Genomic DNA, 8,103 nt, shown 5'->3' with positions numbered 1-8,103 from the left:
GGTATCCTGTTCACTGAAAAGATGTCCTCTGTTCTTCTCTTCCTATCAAGCAAGATCAAAATTATCCATAGACATTGGGTTGAAGCAGTGGAGGGAGATAAACGTTTTTGGTTTAGTATGCTGAACAAGCAAAGACAAAGCAATTTACTTTTCTGAAACCTGACTTCTAAAGTCAATCATATTTACTGAGCACTTAGGGTGTACAAATCTCTGTACTTAGTGCTTGGGAGAGAACAATTTAAATGTAGAAATATACGTAAATTTTATAGGAAATAAATGCATTTAAACAAGAAGGATTTTGTGTATTTGAAGATTTAAAGATGAAACAATGATTTCCCTAGTTCCTCCACCTCTGAAGTCCACTTACTCCACACCACATGATAGTTATAGAGAGCTGGGTCAGGTGAGAAGAATTCAGGAAATATATTATGAAATGAGGGAAGTCTGCTATGTCCCTCTAGACTGTAAGCTCTTTGTGGGCTGGGAACGTCTCTTCCAACTCTGGTGTATTCTCCCAAGTGCTTAGTACAGTGTTCTGCACCCCATAAATAACAGTGATTGATTGCTATTGTCTAGAAAACAAGGATAAGCATATAGAGAAGGGTGGCCAAACTTAATAATAATAATTGTGGTATTTGTTAAATGCATACTGTGTTCCAGGCACTGTACTAAGCACTGGGGTAGATACAGTTTAGGTTGGACACAGTCCCTATCCCACATGGAGCTTCCAATCTCAATCCCCATTTTACAGATGAGGTAACTGAGGCCCAGAGAAGTGACTTACCCAAGGTCCCACAGCAGACAAGTGGCGGAACTGGGTTTTGAACCCATGACCTTAGGGTTGCAAATCATAGGTGGTTCTTCTCTGCTTGCCTGTAGTGAAAAGCTAAGTACTGTAAGCTTTGTGGCTCCATCAGGAGACAAACTGGAATAGGCTGGCACAGTTGTCCCAGGAGGAAAATTGTGGGACCACACTGTGCTAGTGTTTCAGCCCTTGTTGCAGCACTAATTTGGGCCCAGGCAGACAGGAGTTGCAGCATCCGGCCCCTCCCCATCACCTCCCCATCACTCCCCACTTCAAAATGCCTGTTCTCCACCCCTCACCCACCCCCTTGGCCTCCAGGAAGGCAGCAGTGTTACCCTTCATTTCCTGTGGCTTTTGCCATATCGCCTTTTCAGTTGGTAGGCCATTTTTTTGGTCTGTATTTTTAATAATAATAATAATGTTGGTATTTGTTAAGCGCTTACTATGTGCCGAGCACTGTTCTAAGCGCTGGGGTAGACACAGGGGAATCAGGTTGTCCCACGTGGGGCTCACAGTCTTAATCCCCATTTTACAGATGAGGTCACTGAGGTCACTGAGGCACCGAGAAGTTAAGTGACTTGCCCAAAGTCACACAGCTGACAAGTGGCTGAGCCGGGATTGCACATAGTTGCCAGCTGAACAGCGTGGCTCAGTGGAAAGAGCACGGGCTTTGGAGTCAGAGTTCAGGGGTTCGAATCCCGGCTCGGCCACTTGTCAGCTGTGTGACTTTGGGCAAGTCACTTAACTTCTCTGTGCCTCAGTTACCTCATCTGTAAAATGGGGATTAAGACTGTGAGCCCCACGTGGGACAACCTGATTCCCCTGTGTCTACCCCAGCGCTTAGAACAGTGCTCGGCACATAGTAAGCGCTTAACAAATACCAACATTATTATTATTATTATTAAGTGACTTGCCCAAAGTCACACAGCTAAGTGGCCGAATCGGGATTCGAACCCATGACCTCTGACTCCAAAGCCCGTGCTCTTCCCACTGAGCCACGCTGCTTTTATGGCAACTATTAAGTGTTAACTACCTGCCGGCCACTGTCCTAAGCCCCGGGGTAGACACAAGATAATCAGGTTGGACATAGTCCCTGTCCCACTCGGGGCTGACAGTCTAAATTGGAGGGAGAAGGGTTTAACCCCATTTTGCAGATGAGGTAACTGAGGCACAGAGATGTTAAGTGATTTGCCCAAGATAAAACAGGAAACTAGTGACAGAGCTAAGATTGGAACCTCTGACTCCCAGGCCTGTATTATTTCCACTAGGCAATACTGTTTCCCTTCAATTCATCAGTCTTGGCTACTCTCAATATAAGATTTTTAAAAACCTGTAGTATTTGGTTCTTTAGAACATTTTTCATGTTTTCACTGTATACCAAAATCACCTATGAGATACCTCGGGACCTGGACCAGGAGCAGAAGCGATGAGAATTTAGTTAGGAAATCAAGTAGTTGAATTGATGAAGCTGCAGAAGTTCTTCACATCTACCAAGATAAAAAATGGATTTATTTTCCAGTAAGTAACATGTGACTCCTAATGGTGTTTCACTCGTTTAAAGATTTCTTCCTCATCTGAATCTATTAACTGAATTAAGAAGGACTATGCAATGGAATTTAAAAATGCCTCCTGATCCCTTTGGATCTATTGTCTTGGAACATAACATTGAGATGAAACTTCAAGGGAAATGAAATGTTTCAATAGTTCCATCTGAGGTTTATCTTGAAAGAATGCAGACCTAAGCTGAAAACTGAAGTGTGACTTCCTGCCCAACTTTGCAGGTACCATTGCAGAAATCAATCATGGAGTCATTGTAATCAAACCAAACTGAGGGGCTTTGCCTGACCACGCACAAGGTCGTAACAGGTGCCTGGTAGACAGTAACTCTGCTCTCAGTCCAGTGGAAAGAGCCAGAGAACAAGCTCCGCCACCTTCCTGCTGGGTGTCCTTGGGCAAGTCACTTCCCTTTTCTGTGCCTCAGTTTCCTGATCTGTAAAATGGGGATGCAATTCTTGCTCTCCCTCCTACTTAGACTGCAACCCCTATGTGGGGCAACCTGATTGGCTTGTATCTACCCTATGTTTATCACAGGGCTGGGCACATAGTAAGCACCTAGCGAATACCACAATTACCGTACCCTCTTACGCACACCAAGTTGCTCAGTAAATACCTGATTGAATCGACTGAGTGAATCCTGAAAAAAGATAGCTAGTGTGGGCTGAGGAGATCAGAGTGGTTATTAAGGTAACCAGCTACTGGTTTATGGTTTTTCAGCATCGAGCCAGCACTCCCCTGCTGTCACTTGGGCTATAAGTGGTCCTGAACATAAACAAACTTGTCTGATCTTCTTAAGGTGCTGCACCTTAGCCCATCAACTGATTCACCTTAGCCCACCAACTGACTCACCTTAGCCCACCAACTGATTCACCATTTTCTGTGCTTCAGGGGGAACATAGACAATAGGGATGAGAGAGAACGAAAGTCGTACTGCAGAAACCACTGTGACTAAATTCAATTCCTTCATTTCAAGTACTCAGTCCTGAGCTCTCAGACCTGAAGCTGCACTGCCATTTTCAGTGGGAGACGCCATCCTGTACATTATCCCAGAGAAATGCCTCCTGGAAGCTCCTTGTGACCAACTCCGTTAGACTGTACTCAGTGTGCAGTGATCTGCCTGCAATAAGCATTTAATAAATACCACATTGACTGATTGATCTCCTGTTTCCACTGGAGATCGTGGTGGTGTTCCTTGTTCCAACACAGTTATTATGTGGTGGCTGCAAATCAATCAATCAAAAGTATTTATTAAGTGCTTACTTGTGCAGAACAGTGCAGTAAGCACTCGAGAGAGTACAATACAACAGAGTTGGCACTTTCCCTGCAGATCTCCTCACAGGAGTCTCCAAGAGCCGAGAATTTAGCCGTCTTGGCAAACGAGAGACCACTCTTTCATACTGTGGTTGTGTAGTTTGTGTGAGTTTGAAGTGCATCAGACAATCGTTAGCCCCGTGCTCTGCTCCATACATGACTTCTAAGATCCATCCATCCTTACGGGCCCTCGGCTACTCACGTTACCATATGACTTCTGAGAGGTTCGTGTTATAGGACGTGGATACATCCAGACTGGTGATGATCACACTTAATAAACACTATTACTATTCCGAAGAACTGGAAAGCAGCAAGCCCTAGTGGATAGAGCCACAGGCCTGGGAGTCGGAGGACCTGGGTTTTAATTCTGGCTCTGCCACTGTGTAACCTTGGGCAAGTCTCTAAACTTTTCCATGGCTTTTCCATGGCATGTAAAATGGGAATTCAATGCCTGTCCTTGCACCTAATTAGACTGCTAACTCTATGTGGGATAGGGACTTTGTCTAACCTGATTATCTGGAATTAACCCCAGTGCTTAGTAGAGTGCTTGGCACATAACAAGCACTTAACAAATAGCACAATTATAATTATTATATGAGATGACGGGGTGTTGGTCACATTCTCTGAGTAACAGCATTCTATGGGGTCTAGCAGCTTTCTTTTGTTTGGTTATTGGTCCTAAAGTGTTCAAATCACCCACGCTGATCAGTTTTTCAGATGTTTTATCTTATCTTCGCAGCTCCCTCCAGTTGAGCTTCATAAGGATGGTTTCGGCTTCCTTTCACACAAAAAACAAGTGTAATTGTAAGCACCTTGAGGGCAGGGATAGTGTCAACCACCATGTCTTTTGTGTTGTTTTTTTATTATTATTTTGAACATTTTTCCTTGTCTTGAATGCTGCTTTTGCATTTTATCATTCATCAGTGGTGTTTCCTGAACGCTCACTAGGTGCAGAGTGCTGCCCTGCATGCTCGGGAAAGTATAATACGATAGAGATGATAGACATGATCTCTACCCTCAAGGAGCTTACAATCCTCATCGGGGAGACAGATATTAAAATAAATTACACACGGAGGAAGCGGCATAATACAAGGATATGAATGTAAGTGCTGTAAGGCTGAGGGTGGGTATCGAAATGTTTAAGGGGTTCAGACCCAAGTCCATAAGACAGATGGGAGGGCAAATAAAATGGGGAAATGAGGGAGTAGTCAGAGAAAGTCTCCTAGAGATGTGATATTAGCAGGGGAGAATGATCAACAGACAGATATGAAGAGAGAAGGGAATTCCAGGACAGAAGGACATGAGCAAGGATTGGTGGCAAGATAGATGAGATAGAGGTACAGAGTAGCGCAGCTTAGTGGAAAGAGCCCGGGCTTGGGAGTCAGAGGTTGTAGGTTTTAACCCCGGCTCTGCCTCATATCAGCTGTGTGACCTTGGGCCAGTCACTTCACTTCTCTGGGCCTCAGTGACCTCATCTGTAAAATGGGGATTAAGTCTGTGAGCCCCAAGTGGGACAACCTGATGATCTTGTATCTGTATGCCAATGCTTAGAACATTGCTTGGCACACAGTAAGCGCTTAACAAATTCCATCATTATTATTATTATAGACAGTAGGTTGGCATTAGAGGAGTGAAGTATACAGACTGAGCTGTAGCAGGATATTAGCAAGGATTGGAGGGGGTTTCATGGCTCCTTATATGCCTGTCCCCAATTCTTTCTTTCCCCTTATCTTCTTAGACTGTGAGTTCCTTGGGAACCAAGGACTACATCTAATTAATAATAATAATAATAATGATGGTATTTGTTAAGCAGATGGTAATTCCCACCTGTCTATTTTCTCAGCAGTAAGTACAGAGCTCTGCACCTAGTAAATACTACTAAAACTACCAGTTGTACTCTCCCAAGCCTTAGTACAGTGTTCTGCACAACATGGTCAATAAACACCACTGACAGGTTGATTGTGGAGATGAACTGACTTTTTTTTAAATGTTTGTTAAGCACTGTACTAAGCACTGGGGTAGATACAAAGTAATCAGGTTGGACACAGTCCATGTCCCATATGGGGGATCACTGTCTTAATCCTCATTTTACAGATGAGGCAACTGAGGCCCAGAGAAGTGAATTGACTTGCCCAAGGTCACACAGCAGACAAGTGGTGGTGCTGGAATTAGAAGCCGGGTCCTTCTGATTCCCAGGTCTGTGCTGTATTCATTCATTCATTCAATAGTATTTATTGAGCGCTTACTATGTGCAGAGCACTGTACTAAGCACTTGGAATGTACAGTTCAGCAACAGTTAGAGACAATCCTTCCTCAATGACAGGCTCACATTCTAAATGGGGGAGACAGACAGCAAAGCAAAACAGAACAAAACAAAAACAAGACAACATCATCGAGATAAATAGAATCAAGGGGATGTACACCTCATTAACAAAATAAATAGGGTGATAAATAATATATACAAATAATATATACAAATGAGCACAGTGCTGAGGGGAAGGGGGAAGAGCAGAGCGTCGGGGGGGAGGGGAGAAGAGGGGGAGCAGAGGGAAAGGAGGGGGCTCAGTAGGGGGCTCCGTCCATTAGGCAATGCTGCTTCTCTGGTGACTTGTCGCCCAGATATGCCTTTTTATTTTAAATTTACTCTCCCTGCCCCTAACTTGCTCCTTCCCCCCTCCTGGCCCTCCCTTATTACTTTCAAACTTGAACCTCTCCACTACCCTGTGCCACCCTCTTTTTATACTGCCACATTCCTCTCTGCACCCCTTGAAGGTCCAGCTGCTGTCCTGAACTCTTGAAACCCTCTGCCCGGCTTTGAAGGAAGAGTAACATACCCCTCTGGCAAGAAAAAGGCAGAGATAACTGCACTGAGACTGGTGAAGGACACCCTTCTACCCTGGGGTAATTGCCCAGCTGCCCCAACCTTGTGAGTAAAAGCAGTCAAAGGCTACAGGTTTCCCTGGGCAGCTCCAGTTCTTTTATGGTATTTGTTAAGCACCTATAATGTGCCAGGCACTATGCTAGGCTCTGGGGTAGATATAACGTAATCAGGTTGGACACAGTCCATGTCCCACATGGGGCTCACAGTCTTAAAACCCATTTTACAGATGAGGGAACTGAGGCACAGAGAAATAAAGTGATTCGCCCAAGGTCACACAGTAGACAGGTGGTAGAGCCCAGGCCTGTGCTCTATCAACTAAGTCATGCTGTTCCTTGTGAGCAGGGACTGTGTCTACCAACTCTGTCATACTGCACTTAGTATTTAGAACAGTGCTCTGCGCAGAGTAATTTCTCAATAAATACCATTTATTGATTGACTAGTAATTGGGGTATTTTTAAGGACTTACTGTGCCTGGCACTTTAAGCACTAGGACAGATACAAAATCTCACAAGAGAATCATACTCTAAAGGGGAGGGAGAACATGTAAGTACTTAATCCCTATTTTGAAGATGAGGACACTAAGGCACAGAGACTTTAAGTGATTTACCCGAGGTCACACAGCAGGCAAGGGGCAGAGCCAGAATTAGAACCCAGGTCTCCTGACTCTCAGTTATGGACTCTTTCCATTAGGCCATTGTTATTCTCGTTTATCTGCACAATCCACAAAACATTCACTTACAAAAGCAGCATGTCATATTGGATAGAGCACCGGTCTGGGAGTCAGAAAGTCATGGGTTTTAATTCTAGCTCCACCACATGTCAGCTGTGTGTCCTTGGGCAAGTCACTTCACTTCTCTGGGGCTCAGGTACCTCATCTGAAAATGAGGATTGAGACTATGAGCCCCATGTGAGACAGGGGTTGGACACAGTGAGACAGAGACTATGTCCAACACAGCACTTTAGTACAGTGCCTGACACATAAGTAATCACTTAACAAATACCATAATTATTATTATTATGATTATCCCCACTCTGCCCCTTGTCAGCTGTGTGACTGTGGGCAAGTTACTTCACTTCTCTGTGCTTCAGTTCCCTCATCTGTAAAATGGGGATGAAGACTGTGAGCCTCACGTGGGACAACCTCATTCCCCTGTATCTACCCCAGTGCTTAGAACAGTGCTCTGCATGTAGTAAGCACTTGACAAATAACATTATTATTATTATTATCATTATTATTATTATCATTAAGTTTATAGGAAAGAAGATAAATATAATTCTAACTTCGAAATTATCTGCTGGGGTTGAATCAGTCTTCAGCTTACTTTCCTCCTGTTTTTTTGGTCCATAGTAGCTAAGAGAGGGGTCTGGAGGATGGGGTGTGATGAAGGCATTTGGGAGGGGGAAAGTATAGCAGAAGAAGAGGAAGAAGTGATGCGTTGGAATGCCAAACCTTTAGGAGAGCAGATGTGACACAGGGAATCAGAAAGTCACAAAGAGCTAGCAATCAGCAGCAGAACAAAGCAGTTAATAATAATGTTGGTATTTGTTA

This window comes from Ornithorhynchus anatinus, chromosome 6, assembly GCF_004115215.2.
Source record: "Ornithorhynchus anatinus isolate Pmale09 chromosome 6, mOrnAna1.pri.v4, whole genome shotgun sequence".
NCBI classification, from domain to species: Eukaryota; Metazoa; Chordata; class Mammalia; order Monotremata; family Ornithorhynchidae; genus Ornithorhynchus; species Ornithorhynchus anatinus.
Note: the sequence above shows the minus strand (reverse complement) of the source record.